At 48.8% G+C, this 24,283-nt stretch overlaps 1 long non-coding RNA gene across 1 annotated transcript in view; it reads left to right on the top strand.

Moving 5' to 3' along the window:
* The window catches only part of LOC146811421 (uncharacterized), a 47,678-nt gene extending 24,729 nt beyond the window's left edge, over positions 1-22,949 (top strand). Inside the window, exon 3 of the long non-coding RNA XR_014965825.1 lies at positions 22,891-22,949. This is a non-coding gene — a long non-coding RNA (uncharacterized LOC146811421). The remainder of the gene's footprint in view (positions 1-22,890) is intronic.
* Positions 22,950-24,283: the final 1,334 nt, after the last annotated feature.

Here is a 24,283-nt window from a genome sequence, read left to right as displayed (position 1 = left end):
ATTCACTCATTTCTACACATCTCGATTAAAAAAGTGTGTGAACAAAAAATATATACCAAGCAGTGCCAACTAGTCACTGTTGAATGAGGGTCAACATGTTTCAGCCTTCACGGGATTATAGCCCACGGCTTTCTTCAGGACCTATACAAATTAATGCTACTGCATTCAATTTGATGGATTCCAAATAGTGCATATATAAAATGTGAAAACTTAGCATAAGAAGAAGTAATCAATACAACCTCACTTTGTCCTAATCCTCTATATCACAGGGTGCTAGCATCACCTGAGGAGAAAGGACAGTTAACACACATAGTAGACCAATTCAGAAAAAATGTGCCGTCTACACACAAGCAAATTTAACTTAAAAGTGCCTGGTTGATTGCTCTGAAAGAGACAACGCAATGCTTACCCAACATGATCAGGGATTGCACCTCACCTACCCTGGAACCTGGCTCAGGTTAAGGAGGCCCCGCTCTAAATCGTGGGTAAAAAGAAACAAAAACATCTTTTTTTTATATTATTTATTTTATAATTATTTAATGCCACATTGGAACAACAAAGAGCCAAAATGTACTCCTAGTTGTTCAAACGCGTTAAGTTAAACGCAAAGAAATCCTAACACCCTTAAAGTGCTCTCCCATACAGTGCAGATAACCCCTCCCAGTGAATCAACTCTTTGAAGTGATATTGTTATTACAAGTACAAAGTATAGGCTGGCTAGTATCCCTGGCTAGTAAGAGACCAGAAAGAATCATCATCTGTTTCTTTAACAACTACCGAAAAATGACAGCCATTCTACCTCGTTGTGCTGTTCAGGTGTCTTAGTTCTAAAGAGTGAGGCGCGTTTGTGAGCATGCCTCATCCGAACTCTACTAAAGACTAGTGAGCGAAAAAGAAAACAGAAAACACCGAGATTTGAGCGCTCGGTTAGCAGCACATCTCACCTGTCCGTCGTTGCCCCTGGCTTTCCTAAGCAGGGTGGGAGGCAACGTACCGGAACCGGGAGTGTGTTCAAATACTGTCACCACACAGAGCACGCCTTACGCTGCGTAGCAGGAGACTACGGTGGGCACCGTGTCCAAATGGATAGAACTACAGAAAAACGGCATGCCTAATGGGAGATGTAGTTAAGCGCTGTCAGTGTGCTTCAAGATTCACGCCTTCCGCTGCGTAGCAGAAGACTACGGTCGGCACCATGTCCAAATTGATAGAACTACAGAAAAACAGCATGCCTCATGGGAGATGTAGTTAATCGCTGTCAGTGCGCTTCAAGATTAACTACGCGCAAAGCCTGAAAACATACAAAGCACTGAAGATACAGGGTTGCCGTTGCATTTAACCCTCTGTAAACTTGCCAAACTGCAGTTTTGCTCTATGTCTATTCCAATCTCAAACAGACCCGAGAGTCCCAAATCAATACCATCTACTGTTCAGGTGTCATATACTATTCTGACTGGGCAAAGTCAATTATAGCGTTACAGTGGGAGGAGAGCTCATTATGTATACTCTGCTTTCTGGATAATGTACTTAGTGCACCTCGTGTATTATAAAACGCTTATTTGCATGCTGGTATACCGCAAAGGTTTAATAATTGGTAAGCTCATCTCTATTAGTTTGAATTTGGTTGCAGTAGTTCACATCTAGTGTTCCTATTGTCTGCTTGTTGGGTAATGTGGTGTATTGTAAAAAGCTCATTTGCATGCTGGTGTCCCGCAACGATCAATAGTTGATAAGATCTCCTCTGTTAGTTTCTATTCTGTTGCAGTAGTTCACATCTAGTGTTCCCTCTCAAAGTCCTAAAAGTAAACACAGTAGTGTAGCGAAGGGCCGAGGTTAGTTCATCATCCATTGTATCAATAAACAGCATGTGTGATAAACTAAGACCCGGAGTATCACGATGCCTCATACTGCTGCCCCGCACAGTTATGCAACGCCACTCCTTAATATTGGATGCTCGTCCAGGGAATATCATCATTTAATCCCAAAGTGTCACAACATAGCCTATGGACCCATTTTTGTTCTTTGGTGAACAAAAACCTGGAGATATCACTGATGTGTTGTGGAATGATCGGTTTCTCCAGTATTGTCCAGTGGAACTCATCTGCAGTGTGATTGGCTTCTGTATAATGCCTGGTGAGTTTTGTGTTGGATTTGCGGCACCTGAAGGTGCTCTTATGCTCTGACATGCGGAGCCTCACCTTTCGGGTGGTCATACCCACATATCTCGTCTTACACGGGCATGTGAGTAAATAAATAACATTACTGCTGTTGCAGTTTGTGAAGTGGGTCTGCATCCAGGGTCTATCAGTCCCAATATCCACCGAAGAGCTGTGGGTGGTTTGTGGGCACACCGAACAAACCCCACAGGGATGGTGTCCTGTCACTGCTGGCAGGTCCCATAAAGTACCTAGTGGTCTACTGGGCCCAGTTGGTGGTCGTGTATGGACCAATCTGTCCTTGATGTTGCCTGATCTTTTAAAAGCAAAGAGTGGCATCGCTATTTTCTCCTGGCAACTGTTTAATATCCGCCAGTGTTTTTTGATGCTTTTCTTTATATCATTGGATAGTGTGCAGAAAGTACTGACCATCGTGAGACGTTCCAATGGTGGCTTCGGTACAGGCGGTTCCAACAGTGCTTCCCGATTGTTATTTGAGGCCCTTTTGAGAGACCGTTTGACCAACTTGCGGGGATAGTGTCTCTCCATAAGTTGCTCTGATAGTAAATTAGCATGTTTGGTAAAGCCATCTGTTGTAGAACAGTTCCTACGCACCCTCAGAAACTGGCCGTAGGGTAAATTATCCCTAAGGGCCTTTGGGTGCTGACTGTCATAACGCAAAAGCGAATTGCGTGCCATGGGCTTGCGGTATAATTCACTACCTAAGCCCTCAGGGGTTACAAAAATCGATAGGTCCAGAAATGCCAAACGGCTCTCGTTCACTTCAACCGTGAACTTCAGATAGTCATTCCGTGAGTTAAGCCACTGGTGAAAATGGCCAATGGACTGTTGATCTCCTCTCCACACCACCAAAACATCATCAATATACCGCTTCCATAAGCGGATTGATGAGAAAAAGGGGTTGGTGGGAGCCAAGACATGTTCCTGCTCGAACGCATGGACATACAGATTCGCTAAGCTGGGCGCGAAAACGCTGCCCATGCTGGTCCCTGACGTTTGCAGGTAGATGGTGTTCTCAAATTAAAAAAAGTTCTCCTTCATCGCCATTCTGGCCAGCGTCATAATGAAGGGTACAGGTGTAATAGACTGTAAGTCGGTACCCTCTAGGATGGAACGTATTGTATCCAGTGTCTCATCTTGGGGAATGGATGTATATAGAGATTCGACATCGAAGGAGACTAAAAAGTCTCGCTCCGGGTCGAACTCTACCGTGGGAAGCAACCGCAGGACATCCTTGGTATCCTGCAGATACGTCGGCATCTTCTGGACGATAGGTCTTAGGAAGTGGTCCACAAACATAGACAGTGGTTCCAAAAGGGAACCCTGTCCCGAGATGATTGGTCGCCCAGGTGGAGGTCTCTGGGCCTTATGTACCTTTGGCAGTACATAGAAGTAGGGGATGACGGGAAATTTGGTCTGTAGGAACTGTGCTTCGTGGTTGGTAATCCAACCTTCACAGAGAGCTTCTTCGGTGATTTCACCGATAGATTTAAGCAGTCTAGCAGTAGGATCATGACTTAGAGTCCTGTAAGAACGCTCATCGCCCAATTGGCGGAGGCATTCTGCTCTGTATTCAACGGTATCCAGGATAACGATGGAACCCCCCTTGTCTGCAGGTTTGATGGTAATTTCTTCTGCTCTGGACAAGGAAGTAAGTGCCTGCCTCTCATCTCGTGGTAAGTTACTAAACCTCTCACTCCTTGTGTTACACATGGCGCTGATCTCGCACGTGACCGCTTTTTCGAAAGTGAGAACTTGTGGAGGAACCAGGTGTGTAGGAGGGTTGAATGTTGACTTTACTCTGAGCCCCGTGTTTTGTTCATTCTCTTCAGGATCAGCTATTGTTTTGTCCCTGAAAAAGTGATGAAGCCTCAGTTTTCTAAAAAACTGTGCCAATTCGCATTGGATCTGAAAAGAGTCCCCTGTGGAGGTGGTGACGAAGCCAAGGCCCCTGTTGAGAACTGTCTGTTGACAGGATACGCTTGCTCAGATTCACTACGAGGTTTGGTTGGCACTGCCCGCGGGTGGAGCCGAGTTCTTCCTCGTGTTGCTCCGTGTCCCGGCATGAGGACCTGAGGGTGGACCTGAGGTTAGATCCCAATGAACTTGGGCTTGTGCGTTTCTTCGCCTGCCTCGATTTCTTGGGGGGCCATACCCTAAAAAAGACTGGTTGTCAAATTCTGGTTGGTATGCTGTCATAGGTGGTGGAAAAGCTTGTGGTGGAAAACCCCAAGGGGTGGGTGGCCACCACTGTTGAAATTGTGGTGTACCGTAACCCCTTTGGTGGTAGGGTCTAGTGTATCTACCTCTACCTCTGGAACGTTGTGTAGGTCTCTCAGTGTCGCTGGATGTTTCATCGGAGCTGGAGCCTGAATAGGAAGAACCATATCTTCTCCCATTACTCTTGAACTCAAGAGGTGTATAATTCTCACTGGTATAAGGGTAAACCGTTTCATGTTTGAACTTGGCCAAATCTTTTTTAAAATTTTCAATTTTGGAAAGGAGAATAGAGTCCTTAAACTCCTTATTGTTCTTATTTGATTCGTCCAAGTTCTTTTTAAATAAAGTGGCAGTGATGGTAATTTTGATTTGGGCTTCCAGGGCCTGTATCTCTATAAGGATGGAATCAGCCACTCTCTTCGCTGTGCTGATAATTAAAATCAGCCAGTCACGCGTGCAGCGCCATGCTATAAGTGACCAGTCTTTGAGAAACGCTCTATCATCTAGAAAAAGCCTAGGGGCATTGGTTACTATCAATCCGGGGGGCGCACAGTTCGCTCTCAAATATTCAGCCATGATGGCGCCATGAATAGAAGAGCGTGAATGGGATTTCTTCAGAATGAGGACTCTGCCCCAATCGTTACCTGTCTCTGTGAGGGGAGCATTCGAACCCTCAAGTATACTAGGTGTATTGTCAAGAATGGATTGGAATATTGCGTCATCATACGCCAAACCGCTGAATTCAGCCATTTTGTGATGACCAAAGCAAAAGTTGAGATACAGCAAAGAGGCTAAATGCTAACAGAAAGGAGATTACAAAAGGGTGTAGGCTACGCAGTTATATAAATCTGCATTGAAAAGGGGATTATCCGCCAAGGCAGTATAATCCTTGTGATAGACCCGCAGCCAAAAAGCTGCTCAAAAACATCAAAACTGCCACCTGGATAAAGGGTCTAAGGGAAAAATATTTAAAGACCTACCCAAATTCTAATCCCCATAACAAGACTATATAAACACAACAGAATAGGGGGTCTATTGGTCGACAGCACAAGATTAGAGAAAAGAAAAAGTAGTGTGTGAAATATCAAACCCATACATAGTCAGAGCAGAGCACGGAAAACCATCAAACCGACTCAACCAAAGAGACCAAAATTGAGAGCAAAGTCACCTCTCACGATCAGTTTATATCATGTGGTCTCCACCTAGAGCCGAGGTATGCCTCTTGATCATAGAGACTTCCTCGTTAGTGTAAGGCTCTATTGCTCATTTGGGTTGATAAAGAGAAGTCCAAAAGTCACGTGACAGACTGTGACCACCAGACAGAAGAAGTGCAGTGCAAAGAAAAATGTGAAATTTAAAAGGAGATTGTGTGAAGAGTACGATATAATTCACTCATTTCTACACATCTCGATTAAAAAAGTGTGTGAACAAAAAATATATACCAAGCAGTGCCAACTAGTCACTGTTGAATGAGGGTCAACATGTTTCAGCCTTCACGGGATTATAGCCCACGGCTTTCTTCAGGACCTATACAAATTAATGCTACTGCATTCAATTTGATGGATTCCAAATAGTGCATATATAAAATGTGAAAACTTAGCATAAGAAGAAGTAATCAATACAACCTCACTTTGTCCTAGTCCTCTATATCACAGGGTGCTAGCATCACCTGAGGAGAAAGGACAGTTAACACACATAGTAGACCAATTCAGAAAAAATGTGCCGTCTACACACAAGCAAATTTAACTTAAAAGTGCCTGGTTGATTGCTCTGAAAGAGACAACGCAATGCTTACCCAACGTGATCAGGGATTGCACCTCACCTACCCTGGAACCTGGCTCAGGTTAAGGAGGCCCCGCTCTAAATCGTGGGTAAAAAGAAACAAAAACATCTTTTTTTTATATTATTTATTTTATAATTATTTAATGCCACATTGGAACAACAAAGAGCCAAAATGTACTCCTAGTTGTTCAAACGCGTTAAGTTAAACGCAAAGAAATCCTAACACCCTTAAAGTGCTCTCCCATACAGTGCAGATAACCCCTTCCAGTGAATCAACTCTTTGAAGTGATATTGTTATTACAAGCACAAAGTATAGGCTGGCTAGTATCCCTGGCTAGTAAGAGACCAGAAAGAATCATCATCTGTTTCTTTAACAACTACCGAAAAATGACAGCCATTCTACCTCGTTGTGCTGTTCAGGTGTCTTAGTTCTAAAGAGTGAGGCGCGTTTGTGAGCATGCCTCATCCGAACTCTACTAAAGACTAGTGAGCGAAAAAGAAAACAGAAAACACCGATATTTGAGCGCTCGGTTAGCAGCACATCTCACCTGTCCGTCGTTGCCCCTGGCTTTCCTAAGCAGGGTGGGAGGCAACGTACCGGAACCGGGAGTGTGTTCAAATACTGTCACCACACAGAGCACGCCTTACGCTGCGTAGCAGGAGACTACGGTGGGCACCGTGTCCAAATGGATAGAACTACAGAAAAACGGCATGCCTAATGGGAGATGTAGTTAAGCGCTGTCAGTGTGCTTCAAGATTCACGCCTTCCGCTGCGTAGCAGAAGACTACGGTCGGCACCATGTCCAAATTGATAGAACTACAGAAAAACAGCATGCCTCATGGGAGATGTAGTTAATCGCTGTCAGTGCGCTTCAAGATTAACTACGCGCAAAGCCTGAAAACATACAAAGCACTGAAGATACAGGGTTGCCGTTGCATTTAACCCTCTGTAAACTTGCCAAACTGCAGTTTTGCTCTATGTCTATTCCAATCTCAAACAGACCCGAGAGTCCCAAATCAATACCATCTACTGTTCAGGTGTCATATACTATTCTGACTGGGCAAAGTCAATTATAGCGTTACAGTGGGAGGAGAGCTCATTATGTATACTCTGCTTTCTGGATAATGTACTTAGTGCACGTCGTGTATTATAAAACGCTTATTTGCATGCTGGTATACCGCAAAGGTTTAATAATTGGTAAGCTCATCTCTATTAGTTTGAATTTGGTTGCAGTAGTTCACATCTAGTGTTCCTATTGTCTGCTTGTTGGGTAATGTGGTGTATTGTAAAAAGCTCATTTGCATGCTGGTGTCCCGCAACGATCAATAGTTGATAAGATCTCCTCTGTTAGTTTCTATTCTGTTGCAGTAGTTCACATCTAGTGTTCCCTCTCAAAGTCCTAAAAGTAAACACAGTAGTGTAGCGAAGGGCCGAGGTTAGTTCATCATCCATTGTATCAATAAACAGCATGTGTGATAAACTAAGACCCGGAGTATCACGATGCCTCATACTGCTGCCCCGCACAGTTATGCAACGCCACTCCTTAATATTGGATGCTCGTCCAGGGAATATCATCATTTAATCCCAAAGTGTCACAACATAGCCTATGGACCCATTTTTGTTCTTTGGTGAACAAAAACTTGGAGATATCACTGATGTGTTGTGGAATGATCGGTTTCTCCAGTATTGTCCAGTGGAACTCATCTGCAGTGTGATTGGCTTCTGTATAATGCCTGGTGAGTTTTGTGTTGGATTTGCGGCACCTGAAGGTGCTCTTATGCTCTGACATGCGGAGCCTCACCTTTCGGGTGGTCATACCCACATATCTCGTCTTACACGGGCATGTGAGTAAATAAATAACATTACTGCTGTTGCAGTTTGTGAAGTGGGTCTGCATCCAGGGTCTATCAGTCCCAATATCCACCGAAGAGCTGTGGGTGGTTTGTGGGCACACCGAACAAACCCCACAGGGATGGTGTCCTGTCACTGCTGGCAGGTCCCATAAAGTACCTAGTGGTCTACTGGGCCCAGTTGGTGGTCGTGTATGGACCAATCTGTCCTTGATGTTGCCTGATCTTTTAAAAGCAAAGAGTGGCATCGCTATTTTCTCCTGGCAACTGTTTAATATCCGCCAGTGTTTTTTGATGCTTTTCTTTATATCATTGGATAGTGTGCAGAAAGTACTGACCATCGTGAGACGTTCCAATGGTGGCTTCGGTACAGGCGGTTCCAACAGTGCTTCCCGATTGTTATTTGAGGCCCTTTTGAGAGACCGTTTGACCAACTTGCGGGGATAGTGTCTCTCCATAAGTTGCTCTGATAGTAAATTAGCATGTTTGGTAAAGCCATCTGTTGTAGAACAGTTCCTACGCACCCTCAGAAACTGGCCGTAGGGTAAATTATCCCTAAGGGCCTTTGGGTGCTGACTGTCATAACGCAAAAGCGAATTGCGTGACATGGGCTTGCGGTATAATTCACTACCTAAGCCCTCAGGGGTTACAAAAATCGATAGGTCCAGAAATGCCAAACGGCTCTTGTTCACTTCAACCGTGAACCTCACGTCTCACGATGGTCAGTACTTTCTGCACACTATCCAATGATATAAAGAAAAGCATCAAAAAACACTGGCGGATATTAAACAGTTGCCAGGAGAAAATAGCGATGCCACTCTTTGCTTTTAAAAGATCAGGCAACATCAAGGACAGATTGGTCCATACACGACCACCAACTGGGCCCAGTAGACCACTAGGTACTTTATGGGACCTGCCAGCAGTGACAGGACACCATCCCTGTGGGGTTTGTTCGGTGTGCCCACAAACCACCCACAGCTCTTCGGTGGATATTGGGACTGATAGACCCTGGATGCAGACCCACTTCACAAACTGCAACAGCAGTAATGTTATTTATTTACTCACATGCCCGTGTAAGACGAGATATGTGGGTATGACCACCCGAAAGGTGAGGCTCCGCATGTCAGAGCATAAGAGCACCTTCAGGTGCCGCAAATCCAACACAAAACTCACCAGGCATTATACAGAAGCCAATCACACTGCAGATGAGTTCCACTGGACAATACTGGAGAAACCGATCATTCCACAACACATCAGTGATATCTCCAGGTTTTTGTTCACCAAAGAACAAAAATGGGTCCATAGGCTATGTTGTGACACTTTGGGATTAAATGATGATATTCCCTGGACGAGCATCCAATATTAAGGAGTGGCGTTGCATAACTGTGCGGGGCAGCAGTATGAGGCATCGTGATACTCCGGGTCTTAGTTTATCACACATGCTGTTTATTGATACAATGGATGATGAACTAACCTCGGCCCTTCGCTACACTACTGTGTTTACTTTTAGGACTTTGAGAGGGAACACTAGATGTGAACTACTGCAACAGAATAGAAACTAACAGAGGAGATCTTATCAACTATTGATCGTTGCGGGACACCAGCATGCAAATGAGCTTTTTACAATACACCACATTACCCAACAAGCAGACAATAGGAACACTAGATGTGAACTACTGCAACCAAATTCAAACTAATAGAGATGAGCTTACCAATTATTAAACCTTTGCGGTATACCAGCATGCAAATAAGCGTTTTATAATACACGACGTGCACTAAGTACATTATCCAGAAAGCAGAGTATACATAATGAGCTCTCCTCCCACTGTAACGCTATAATTGACTTTGCCCAGTCAGAATAGTATATGACACCTGAACAGTAGATGGTATTGATTTGGGACTCTCGGGTCTGTTTGAGATTGGAATAGACATAGAGCAAAACTGCAGTTTGGCAAGTTTACCGAGGGTTAAATGCAACGGCAACCCTGTATCTACAGTGCTTTGTATGTTTTCAGGCTTTGCGCGTAGTTAATCTTGAAGCGCACTGACAGCGATTAACTACATCTCCCATGAGGCATGCTGTTTTTCTGTAGTTCTATCAATTTGGACATGGTGCTGACCGTAGTCTTCTGCTACGCAGCGGAAGGCGTGAATCTTGAAGCACACTGACAGCGCTTAACTACATCTCCCATTAGGCATGCCGTTTTTCTGTAGTTCTATCCATTTGGACACGGTGCCCACCGTAGTCTCCTGCTACGCAGCGTAAGGCGTGCTCTGTGTGGTGACAGTATTTGAACACACTCCCGGTTCCGGTACGTTGCCTCCCACCCTGCTTAGGAAAGCCAGGGGCAACGACGGACAGGTGAGATGTGCTGCTAACCGAGCGCTCAAATCTCTGTGTTTTCTGTTTTCTTTTTCGCTCACTAGTCTTTAGTAGAGTTCGGATGAGGCATGCTCACAAACGCGCCTCACTCTTTAGAACTAAGACACCTGAACAGCACAACGAGGTAGAATGGCTGTCATTTTTCGGTAGTTGTTAAAGAAACAGATGATGATTCTTTCTGGTCTCTTACTAGCCAGGGATACTAGCCAGCCTATACTTTGTACTTGTAATAACAATATCACTTCAAAGAGTTGATTCACTGGGAGGGGTTATCTGCACTGTATGGGAGAGCACTTTAAGGGTGTTAGGATTTCTTTGCGTTTAACTTAACGCGTTTGAACAACTAGGAGTACATTTTGGCTCTTTGTTGTTCCAATGTGGCATTAAATAATTATAAAATAAATAATATAAAAAAAAGATGTTTTTGTTTCTTTTTACCCACGATTTAGAGCGGGGCCTCCTTAACCTGAGCCAGGTTCCAGGGTAGGTGAGGTGCAATCCCTGATCATGTTGGGTAAGCATTGCGTTGTCTCTTTCAGAGCAATCAACCAGGCACTTTTAAGTTAAATTTGCTTGTGTGTAGACGGCACATTTTTTCTGAATTGGTCTACTATGTGTGTTAACTGTCCTTTCTCCTCAGGTGATGCTAGCACCCTGTGATATAGAGGATTAGGACAAAGTGAGGTTGTATTGATTACTTCTTCTTATGCTAAGTTTTCACATTTTATATATGCACTATTTGGAATCCATCAAATTGAATGCAGTAGCATTAATTTGTATAGGTCCTGAAGAAAGCCGTGGGCTATAATCCCGTGAAGGCTGAAACATGTTGACCCTCATTCAACAGTGACTAGTTGGCACTGCTTGGTATATATTTTTTGTTCACACACTTTTTTAATCGAGATGTGTAGAAATGAGTGAATTATATCGTACTCTTCACACAATCTCCTTTTAAATTTCACATTTTTCTTTGCACTGCACTTCTTCTGTCTGGTGGTCACAGTCTGTCACGTGACTTTTGGACTTCTCTTTATCAACCCAAATGAGCAATAGAGCCTTACACTAACGAGGAAGTCTCTATGATCAAGAGGCATACCTCGGCTCTAGGTGGAGACCACATGATATAAACTGATCGTGAGAGGTGACTTTGCTCTCAATTTTGGTCTCTTTGGTTGAGTCGGTTTGATGGTTTTCCGTGCTCTGCTCTGACTATGTATGGGTTTGATATTTCACACACTACTTTTTCTTTTCTCTAATCTTGTGCTGTCGACCAATAGACCCCCTATTCTGTTGTGTTTATATAGGATCTGCACAGCACCATAAACCCTGGAAGTGTATCCATGGAACAGTGCACTTACAAATGCTGGTGAAACACAACAAACACACACATGTACCTACCCCCTTCCGGCTGCTGCATCTCCTGTAGGCGCCTGTCCAAGTCAGGAAAGACCACCGCCAGCACACGTTTCTGGATGTGGGAGAGACGGCGGCGCCCGCGGTTCTTGTGGCTCTCAGGTGAGTCCCCCAGCAGGACCCGTGCGATCCTCCGCGTCCAGCACCGGATATCCTGCCAGCGTTTCCTCACCTGGGACAGGCGCCGCTTCCGACCATCCGCACTCCTCACGGCGCTGACGGCGTCCAACCATATCTGCGCCTTGGCAGAGGCGTCTACCTGTAAGGATGAACAAGTGACACTATATCAATACACCTGCAACATGTCACAGGGACACAGATTAGAACACATTTGCTGTTTACAACAAGGCATAGTATGCATCCAACGCATTGCACCTTTGTCATAGGGACATGATCGTCTGGGGGAAGGCCAAAAGCAGTACGTGCCACTGAAAGGACACAGGTGGAATGAGGGCAACTACACAATCAATGAGCCAGGCTCACACCGTGCATCACACCCACCCCTCCTGCCTCTGGGCACTGCTGGGAGGACTCTGCACCCACCCCTCCTGTCTCAGGGCTCTGCTGGGAGGACTCTGCACCCACCCCTCTCATGTCTGGGCACTGCTGGGAGACATCAGGCATCCCCCACCCTGGCCCCCCCCTACAGTACATTGCATGTGTGTCACACCTGGACACAATGGCAGAAGTCACAGTCACAAAAAAGGGACACAGTCTGTGCCAGTGTACACTGCACTCACCTGATAACCTGGTCGCCCATACAGCATGGGGTACCGTGGGAGGATCACATCCACCAAAGCCATGTTCTCCTCCAGGGTGAATGGCTGTGACCTCTCCACAGCCCTTGACATGGTTCCAGTAGCAGCAGCTGGGTCGTGGAATACAGAGATGTGCAGGCAAGTGCTCCCTCATGGGACCTGGCTGCCTTATATCTGCCTTGCTGGCCCATATCATGCACAGGAGTACAGAGTGATTGGTCACTCACATTAGCATCCTATGTTTCCTCCAATCCCTTCAAACCAAGCAGTCTGTGGGTTCTCTATCGGTTTCATTCTCCTGCATGATGTCAGCCCCACAAACACATTGCAACAAAGTAGAAGAATTCCAACTGCCTTCTGCTGTGCACCTTCCAGAACAAAATCGAAATTTGAACTCGGTCTCCATGACAACCAGCATGCATGTAGGCCTTAATACTTGGCCCTCATGTGTCCCCTATGTAATTTGGAGCTTCATACACAGGTACGGTGCGTTCCGGGGCCCTAGGGCACCCCAAATGCATTGCAACGGCCCGTACACGCGTGCCTACGTTCACTATCACTCTGGGTGTCCTCGCGGATGCGTACTCGTAGTGATAGTGAGCGTACATGCGTGTGTACGGCCCGTACCACTACGAGTACGCATACGCGAGGACACCCAGAGTGGTAGGGCCGTACACGCGCCTGTACGCTCCCTATCACTCTGGGTGTCCTCGCGGATGCGTACTCGTAGTGATAGTGAGCGTACATGCGTGTGTACGGCCCGTACCACTACGAGTACGCATACGCGAGGACACCCAGAGTGGTAGGGCCGTACACGCGCCTGTACGCTCCCTATCACTCTGGGTGTCCTCGCGGATGCGTACTCGTAGTGATAGTGAGCGTACATGCGTGTGTACGGCCCGTACCACTACAAATACGCATACGCGAGGACACCCAGAGTGGTAGGGCCGTACACGCGCCTGTACGCTCCCTATCACTCTGGGTGTCCTCGCGGATGCGTACTCGTAGTGATAGTGAGCGTACATGCGTGTGTACGGCCCGTACCACTACGAGTACGCATACGCGAGGACACCCAGAGTGGTAGGGCCGTACACGCGCCTGTACGCTCCCTATCACTCTGGGTGTCCTCGCGGATGCGTACTCGTAGTGATAGTGAGCGTACATGCGTGTGTACGGCCCGTACCACTACGAGTTCGCATACCCGAGGACACCCAGGGTGATAGGGAGCGTACAGGCGCGTGTACGGCCCTACCACTCTGGGTGTTCTTGCGTATGCGTACTCGTAGTGGTACGAACCATACAAATGCCTGTACACTCGCCATCATGATGGGTACACATACGGCAGCACTCCCATAGTGATATGGGAACGTACACAGGCCCTCTTAGCAGCAGTACGGCGGTTTTCACACATCACGGTGGTGAGAGGCGGCACACAGGTAGGAATAGGGTGGACATACTTGTCCATGAATGGACATCAAGGCATCGTCTGTGCATTACTACATGTGTGGGGCACAGGTGTGACAGGCTGTGATGTGGAACATTACTCCTGAGTGGAGAAGGCACCAGATGTATGATGAGATGTGTACAGATGTACTGTGTGACGGTGCAATGTGTGCCAGGCATGCCCTTGACTCCTTCGACATGTGTGCATGTCGAACTGCACACTTGGGGTGAGCGTCACTGGCATGGCACGGACACCAACACACGGATGTGTCCCCTGATGCCCGGTACAGGGGTTACCACACCTGCTTTGTCACTACCCACGGTGCACAATGTGACGATGTCATGTATGTGTGGGGGCTTCCCATCAGGTTGATGTCGGAGCACCCTCAAAAGCTGCAGCTGTTGCAGCAACCAACATGTGTCTGTGTGTAGATTGACATTGCACACTGTTCCGCACACCATGCCACATGTGGTATCGGATGTGAGGTGCACATGTATGCATGGGACACGGAGTAGCGTGACATGGACATGTCTGCATCCTCACAATGAATGTGTGGTGAGTCATGACATGTGCACCTTCATGGCAAGGTGTGTGGGCTGTCCTAGTGTAATGTCATGTGACCTGTGGCTCTAGTGTCCCGCTACCAGTCTCTGCAATCGGCATCCTACTTCTGCTGATGTGTGGGCGTATGTCACTCCTGTCTTGCGTCTGGCTGTTCACTTGCACTGGGACACAGCTATTCCCATGGCATGGCATGGGGAGGTTCTCAATCACCGTGTGTAGCTGGGTCTTGGTAGGAGTGTCACCTTGCATCCATACGTGTCCTGGGCATGTAGCACATACCTGACTCCCTATGTAGCATATGTGTATTGACAGATTAACATGTGCTCAGTACATGTGAATTGTTGTCGTAGTGCACTCACTCTTCCTTGTCACTTCCAAATTACTGCAGAGCGCCGCCTCTTGCCCGACCAATTCCGGACTTGGCTGCCATGCGGGAGAATGACAGCATCCGGCTCTACCGCTTCACCCAACCGTTGATTCTGGAGTTGACGGCGAGACTGGCACCACACCTGCAACCGCAGCACAGGTATCCTACGGCACTGACACCCCAGCTGAAGGTAATGGCTGCCCTACATTTTCTTGCCACGGGTACCTTTCAAAATACCATAGCTCATGTTGGTGGCATGTCCCAGAGCATGTTCTGCCGTTTGCTGCATGATTTCTTAGAGGCCATGTTGATTCACCTGGATGACTTCATCAAGTTCCCAACCCCTGAACAGTTGACTGCGGTCAAGCGTGGATTCTATGCCCTGGGAGGGATGCCCCATGTCATTGGGTCCATAGATGGGACACATGTAGCTTTGGTACCACCACACGCACGGGAGGTGGCGTACCGCAATCGAAAGCACTACCACTCCATCAATGCCCTTGTGGTGTGTCAGTCCAACATGGTGATTTCACATGTCTGTGCTCGTTTTCCAGGATCAGCACACGATGCCTACATCATGAGGCGTAGCAGGATGCCTGAAATGATGATGCAGCTGCGCAACGAAAGAGCATGTGTTGTTGGTGGGTACAGTCTGTCTGTCCTGTAATTTGCATAGCCTACCAGCACGACCGCTTCACCAGTCTCAACGATGTCCTTGTGCTTCCCATGTAGGGGACGCTGGCTATCCCAACATGCCATGGCTGCTCACACCTCTCCACAACCCCATCACGCCGGCCCAGCTCAGCTACAACACCGCCCATGGCCGGACAAGGCGAGTGATAGAGAGGACGTTTGGCCTGCTGAAGAGCCGATTTAGGTGCCTCCACAAGACCGGCGGCGCGCTCCCATATGCCCTTGCGAAGGTCTGCAAAATCTTCATGGTCTGCTGCATGCTGCACAACATGGCAGTTGAGAGAGCTGTGCCACTCATCCTGGATCAACATGACGAGGACCATCCACCCGTGGAGGACGAAGGGCTTGGCAATGGGGCTAGTGATGTGGAGGATGTGGAGCCGCAAGAGGACATCCGGACTCGGCTCATACGCGACTTCTTTGCTTAGTGGTGAGTACCAGTGTCTGAGTGTGCACGCATTTGTCCCCGTGTGTCATGTGTTGTGATGTGTGTCTCCACCTGCATGTATGGCACGTGAGTCAGAGGTGTGTGTGGGTGTGTCACTGGAGTGATGTTGGCAGTGATGGTTGTATTTCCCCAGTCATAATTGTGACCTAGCATGTTGTCATCCATACATGTGTCGAGTAAATGCACATGCAAGTGGCTGTGCTTTTTGTGGCTGACTTCTTGTGTGTCTCTCTTCCCCAGGTACTTGCGCATGCCGTCTGCTGCTTGCATTGTTGTGGCACTGCTATTCCTCATGGACACGTCATCGTGGGCTGACTCAGCGTTACAGGCACGGACACGTTTGGAAGTCTCCATAGGGTAAGGGATGCATCAGGGGTGTATTGGGTGTGGCAGTTGTTCACGATGTATGCACACTGCCCCTGTAGATGTTTGGTTCCTCAGCAGCCATGTGGCATCACCATGGGACACGACATGCAGCTGTGTACACCTGAATAGATGGCCTGACTGGTTGACAGTCATCAGTGATGGGATAGTGGATTGTGATGATGGCATCAATGTGTGTGACACTGGCCTCGGACACATACGGTTAGCATTGGCTTGACATGGTGTGGGACTTCCACATCAGCGGATCTATGGTGTATGGCAGGCTCTCCGTGAGCAGCTGTGGGTGTTTAGCTGTTAGCCGACAATTGTGTGCCAGTTCCATGGCTAACACGCATTTGTGCTGCAGAAGGGGGGTGCCAGTGTTGGACCCACATGTTACTCCACAAGATGTGTTCATGTGTACTTCAAGTTGCCTCTGCAATCCCGAAAACATGACTAATAAAGGTGTCCCTATGCCTCCAAGGTGCCTCTTCTCAGTCAATGCTGGTGTGTTGCCACGGTGCATCCAGCGTGTCTGGCATGGTTTTCCCGGATAGTGGCTATGTGTCGATGTGTCGAGTAGCAAGATACAAGCTGTGTGTGTGGGCTGAGACTGTGTATTGTGCATGATGTCCATGACTGTGTGGGTATTGTGACATGTGCCGTCTTCATGCATCCACCGTTGGCCAGGCCCCCATTCTCTGCATCCACCGGACTCAAGCTTGCGGGACATGGTTCTGCCACCTGTCTACACATACCTGGGTGCCCCCGAGGACACTCCACATGATCCCTGACCTCTGTGCATGACTGTTACTGTACTCAATGTGTCTGTCAGCACGGTTGTGCGGCCACACCCTCAGCTGGCTGGGCCCATCACGGGTGTGTATGGTGCTCCATGTCTGTCTTGCCTGATACACTGTGACCCGTGTGTCCTGTGCCAGACTCAGGCCCCAGGGTGTGGATGGTTGAAGTCAAATGAGAACTCAGGCATGTTTAGACTTTACGACACACATGTAAGTTAATAATGCAACCAGCAGGCATCTTCTCTTCATGGTGTGACATTTTATTTGGGGGGGGGGTAAAAGTGAGGGGCTTTCCGGGAGTTTTGAATCCAAAGTTCAGTAGGGGAGTTGGTGTCCTTGCCATTTGAAATCCTCAGAGTCCATGCCACAGTCTTTGTCAACATTGGTCAGACAGTGACCAGCAGGGCCATGTGGCAGAGAATGTCTCTTGATGCTGTGATGCTGTTGCTCCAGTGGGCCAGGTGCCAGGCCAGGTGTCCTGGGAGATGGTGATGTAGCGCCGACCCTCACGGTCCTTTCCGTGGACGACCCGGCCTCCTGCGGGAACCCTCGGAAGCAGGCCGTGACGATGCTTGGGAAGCTCCGTCAGATGTTTCCTCCTCCTCCTCCCTCCCTGTGGGTGGTGATGTTCTCCGCCTTCTGGCACAGGGAGGGTTGCCCATGTTGTCGGCCATCCGACGGAGTGTATCGTGAATCCCCTGAAACACCGTCACTTGCTCAGCCTGTCTGTCCTCCATCCTCCGTTGGTGTTGCAGTAGACAGGCATGTTGCTGGGCCTGCTGGGTCTTTATCTCATCGAGGGTCCCCTTGATCTCATTGAGGGTGGACACAACCTGGCCCATGCCCGTGGTGTCCTGCCGGTATGTGTCCAGGATGTTACGGACATGGGAAAATACCGGTTCCCCAGCCAACTGGTCAGGCTCGCGCCTCCGCCGTCCTCCACTCCCACCACCCCTGCCCACTTGCACCTGGCCTGCCCTTGTGGGTACATCGGGTCTCCGGGACCCCTGAGGGGTGGCATTGGCGTTGTCGCCTGCCTCCTCCTGGGTGCCCGGTACACCGTGTCCATCCTGGTCAGCCTGGCTGCATTGTGGTGGTGGGGCAGGGATCCTGGGTGTGTCCTGGGATGTGGCAGGAGTGGGGGTGGTGGTTGGCACAGTTGTACCTGACGCAGGTGCTGCAGGTGGTTGGACACCAGAGGGGCCAGGTCGGTCGGGGTCGTCCGCAGAGTGGTGAGAGTGGTCGCTGCCGGTGGGATCGGGCTCCTGCAGATCCGGGTCCTGTGAGTCTTCCCCCCCAGTGTTGGGGGGTGAACCACGACGTTGACCTGTGTGTGAGAGAGACAATGTTAATTTTGGTCCATGCAACATCCATGTTTCATCAGTTTCAAAGTTGGCACATTTCCTCTTGAAATCAGGATCTGTCTTGCATTCCACTCACAGTGCACTTGTGCATGGGTGTGTCCCTTGGGCACCACTTTGGCCCCTTTGACTATGTGTGGCACAGTCTTACTTGCTGCGTCAAGTGTGACTGCAGTCAGCAGTGGAGTGGGCAGGTGAGGCGAGCCATGCATTGGCGCCTTCCGTGTAGCACTGTACATGTGCACATGGAGTGTATCCACACACTTATATAATGCAGGTAGCTGTCGTTGTGCTCGTGAACAGGTTGTGACATGGCCCTGTGTTTTGCCATGGGGAAGAGGGGGGGTTCTGGCACTGACCACCCTTGGCTACATGCACGCGGTCTACCGGCTGACGAGCAGACATTCCCACACACCACACGGCTGATTTGCTCTCCCTGTGTCTCCCTCCCTCTCTGTCCCCCTCTCCCTCCCTCTGTGTGTCAGCCTCCTCCCTCTGTCAGTCTCCCTGTGCCTCCGTCCCTCTCTGTCCCCCTCTCCCTCCCTCTCTGTCCCCCTCTCCCTCCCTCTGTGTGTCAGCCTCTGTCACCTCAGCCCAGCTTCCTGGGCACACACTGTTAGCAGATCTTTGAATGGCCCTTGACTTGTTGATGTGCGTTTGTTTCTGATCTCCAGGCACCCATTGGGTGTAGTGTGTGTCTGTGCGCTGCTGCTGTGGTGGTGTGTGCTGCCACTCTTTCACAATGTTGGCTGTTCATTAGCTGCTGTCATGTGCAAAACAGTGCCTTCACCCCCATGCGTTGATGCAAGGCGTCCGCCATTTGCTGGCGAGTCTTTCCTGTGTGGGTACACACTGTTTGTCTGGCTGTGACCTAGGCCATATGGGCAGGGGGCATTGTTGTCTGCTTCTGAGTTGCACTGTGTGATTTTTGGGGCCCACCCTCCCGCCATCCGGGTTACCGTGTCATGTGTTGGTGTGTTCTGTGGCCTGTGACTTGACATTGTCCAGCTGGGTGCATGGGGCATGGTGGCGGCAGTGGCATGTGCGTGTTCATGGAGTGTGGTTGAGTAATGCGATTGTTTGGGGGGGTTGCGTGCCTGTTAGTGATTTTGGTTGTGGATGAGGTTCCCCCCATGTGAGGTGCGTTGCTTGTGTACTCACCCGGGTCTCGGAGTCCTCCTAATCCTTCGACTGACTCCACCGGCTGTATGGCCATCACCCTCTCCTCCCAGGGCTGGTAGTGTACGGGTCTGCGGGAGGGCCCTCCTCCAGTGGCGTTGGCCTGGTTGTGTTCCTCCAGCATCTTCGCTCGGACCCTCCTCTGCAGATCGTACCACCTGGATTGGCATTCCTGCCTGGTCCTTCTGGTGTCCGCAACAGCATTCACAGCATCGATGATGGTCTGCCACATGGCTGTTTTTGCTGACATGCTGGTGTTTCTGACCAATGTTCCAAAGAGCTGTGGCTCGACTCTGAGGATTTCATCGACTAGAACCTCCAACTCTCGGTTACTGAACTTTGGATTCTTGGTAGTGGGCATGGTGAGGGGTGTGGATGGGGGGGGGTGGATGGTTGTGGGTGTGTGGGTGTGGTTGTGCTGGTGTGTGTGTGTGTGAATGTGATGAGGGGGTGTTTGTGAAGGTGGTTGTGTGAAGGTGTGCAAGTGTAAGGTGTGGTGTAGCTTGTAGTATGGTGCTGTAGGTTGTCTGTGGGGTCTGGCAGCAGTGAGTCTGTTGCAAAGGCTCATGGTTTGTGTGTGTGGGCCCTTTTTATTGGTCCATTGGTGGGTGTGGCTGTGTTTGAAGTTTGGGTGGGTGTGTTATAAGGAGTGGTGGTGTATTGGGCCTCTGTTTGTTTTTGGCAGTTGCAGGTCAGTGAATGTGTTATTTTAGTGGTTGTTGGACATGTTTAGTGGCTTTGTGCCATTCGAATGGTGTATTCTTGTGTTGTTTTGTTTTGTCCTGGTTGTGTACGTGCGTTTTTAGCGTGTGTACGGTGTGTACATGGGCCATTTGGTTGTACGGTGCTGTCCTTGTGTGTGGCTTGGTACGACTCGTACTTGCGGTCGTGATGTTGGGGCCTGGGGTGCGCTCCGTACTTAGGAGGTTGTGGTGGGGGTACGCTCCATACGTACGCGGGTGTGGGTACGCTCCGTACATACACGGGTGCGGGTGTGGGTACGGTCCGTACATACACGGTTGTGGTGGGTGTACGCTCCATACGTACGCGGGTGTGGGTACGGTCCGTACATACACGGTTGGGGTGGGGGTACGGTCCGTACATACACGGTTGGGGTGGGGGTGCGCTCCATACGTACGCGGGTGTGGGTACGGTCCGTACATACACGGTTGGGGTGGGGGTACACTCCATACGTACGCGGGTGTGGGTACGGTCCGTACATACACGGTTGTGGTGGGGGTGCGCTCCATACGTACGCGGGTGTGGGTACGGTCCGTACATACACGGTTGGGGTGGGGGTACGCTCCATACGTACACGGGTGTGGGTACGGTCCGTACATACACGGTTGGGGTGGGGGTACGGTCCGTACATACACGGTTGGGGTGGGGGTACGGTCCGTACATACACAGTTGGGGTACGGTCCGTACATACACGGTTGGGGTGGGGGTGCGCTCCATACGTACGCGGGTGTGGGTACGGTCCGTACATACACGGTTGTGGTGGGGGTACGCTCCATACGTACGCGGGTGAGGGTACGGTCCGTACATGCACGGTTGGGGTGGAGGTACGGTCCGTACATACTCGTTTGGGGTGGGGGTACGGTCCGTACATACACGGTTGGGGTGGGGGTACGGTCCGTACATACACGGTTGGGGTGGGGGTACGGTCCGTACATACACGGTTGGGGTGTGGGTACGGTCCGTACATACACGGTTGTGGTGGGGGTACGCTCCATACGTACGCGGGTGAGGGTACGGTCCGTACATACACGGTTGGGGTGGGGGTACGGTCCGTACATACTCGGTTGGGGTGGGGGTACGGTCCGTACATACACGGTTGGGGTGGGGGTACGGTCCGTACATACACGGGTGTCCATACACGGGGGGGTACGACTCGAACGTACGGGGGCTGGGGGGAGTGTTGGGCGCGTATGCGGGCACATGTCTCCATGGTTGCTATGGGAGTTCGGTGCGGACGGTGTTTTTTCCGTCCGGTTGTAACATCGGACGCACGGGATGGATCGTGATTCCTCGGTCGGACTTCACCTTTCACATTTGTACGGTAAATAGTCCGAGGACGTGTCGGACACAATTTCCGACTCAAGGACGTGTGGGGACTCATTCCCGATGCGGTTCGTATGGTCTTTTTACCATGCGAATCGTAATTGGCAGTTTGTACGGCACTTGTACGATTCGTACGGTAAAAAGACCGGATACGAGTCGCACGGGGAATTTTTTTGCCGGATCGTAATTGGCACCTTGGTGTGTGTGTGTGGCTCTGTCTGTGTGGGTCTGTATGTGTGTGTGGTTGGCTCTCTCTCTATCACTACCTCACTCTCTCTCTCCCTAACTCTCTCTCACTACCTCACTCTCTCTCTCACTAACTCAATCACTCTCTCTACCTCACTCTCTACCTCACTACTCAACTCTCTCTATATCACAGCATCACAATAACACTACATCACTAACTATCTCACTCAATACCTCAATAACTCTACATACCTCACTCTCACACTTCATCACTCTCTAACACAATACCTCACAACTTCACTCTCTAACTCAATACCTCACTATCTCTCTATCTCACTACATCACTCTATCTATTTCTATCTCACTATCTCACTCTCACTACCTCACTATATCACGACTCACTCTCTGAAACGTACACTACATCACTCACTCACTAAAACACTATCTATCTCACTACCTCACAACTTCACTCTCTCTAACACACTACATCACTCTCTCTCTATCTCACTACCTCACTCTCTCAATCTCTCTATCACACTAAATAACTTACACTGTCACTTTCACTAACTCACTCTCTCACTACCTCACAACATCACTCTCTGTTTCTATCTCACTACCTCACAACATTGCTCACCCTCACTACATCACTCTTTCAATACCTCACTCTCTCTGTCTCTCACTACCTCACTCTCGTATCTACCTCACTCTCTCTCACTACATAACTCTCTCTATTTAATAAGCATGTTGTATAATTTTATATGTTAGTTTGGGATAAAGTAAAATTTTTCAACAGTTATATCCAAAATGTATACTCACAATTTATTCTAATTTCAGATGATTTCTATACAAGAAATTAAGATGGGAAAACAAGAGGAGAGCAAACCTTTACAGAGGGCAATAAGAGCAAATATTTTAACATGTTCTCAACAAACACACTACCGAAATGCTAAGCAAGAAAACAAAAACTTGTACCACCTTGCACTAGCAGATGAAATTGGTTCTATTAAAGCCACTTGCTATAACAACGATTTTTACAATCAAACCAAACAAGGACATGGAATTATTATAAGGAATTTCCTGGCCAAGAACAATGTTGTTCTATTGACCAAACATACAAAAATATCAAGGATGCTACCTTTAACGCTTCCAAGTGAAATCCTACAAGAAGCAAAAAACATACTAAAGCCACCAGCTCCACCAGTATCACCTATTAAAACAATAAGAGAAGCCAAATTATGGACATTAATGACCATATCGGGGACAATATCTGAGGTATTTTTATAAGTACAATATAGAGTTACAAAGTTAATAAAGATTTCACAGAAACTATTCAATACTCGCACACTCTTCAAAACACTCTCTCAGCAACAAAATATCTCAGGACAACACTCTCTATGCACAACACTCTCTTCCCACACTATTCCCACACACTCTCTTCCCACACACTCTCTCCCTTCACACTCTCTTCCCCCACACTCTCTAACCCCACACACTCTTCCCACACCCGATCTTTCCACAAACTCTCTTCCCACACACTCTCTTCCCCCACACTCTATTCTACAACAGACTCTTCCAACACACTCTCTTCACACATAATTTCGTCCAAAACACTCTCTTCCCACATACTCTCTTCCCACACACTCTCTTCCCACACACTCTCTTCCCACACACTCTCTACCAAAAAATTCTCTTCCCACACACTCTCTTCCCACACACTTTCTTCCCACACACTCTCTTCCCACACACTCTCTTCCCAAACACTCTCTTCCCAAACACTCTCTTCCCACACACTCTCTTCCCACACACTCTCTTCCCCACACTCTCTTCCCCACACTCTCTTCCCCACACTCTCTTCCCCAAACACTCTTCCCCACACTCTCTTCCCCACACTCTCTTCCTCACACTCTCTTCCCCACACTCTCTTCCCCAAACACTCTTCCCCACACCACTCTCTTCCCCACACCACTCTCTTCCCCACACCACTCTCTTCCCCACACCACTCTCTTCCCCACCCCACTCTCTTCCGCACCACCACTCTCTTCCCCACACCACTCTCTTCCCCACCCCACTCTCTTCCGCACCACCACTCTCTTCCCACACACTCTCTTCCCCACTATCTCTTCCCCACACTCTCTTCCCAAAACTCTCTTCCCCACACTCTCTTCCCCAAACACTCTTCCCCACACTCTCTTCCCCACACTCTCTTCCTCACACTCTCTTCCCCACA

This window comes from Triturus cristatus, chromosome 7 (genome assembly GCF_964204655.1).
Source record: "Triturus cristatus chromosome 7, aTriCri1.1, whole genome shotgun sequence".
NCBI lineage: Eukaryota > Metazoa > Chordata > Amphibia > Caudata > Salamandridae > Triturus > Triturus cristatus.
Note: the sequence above shows the minus strand (reverse complement) of the source record. Positions and strands in the feature narration are given on the sequence as shown.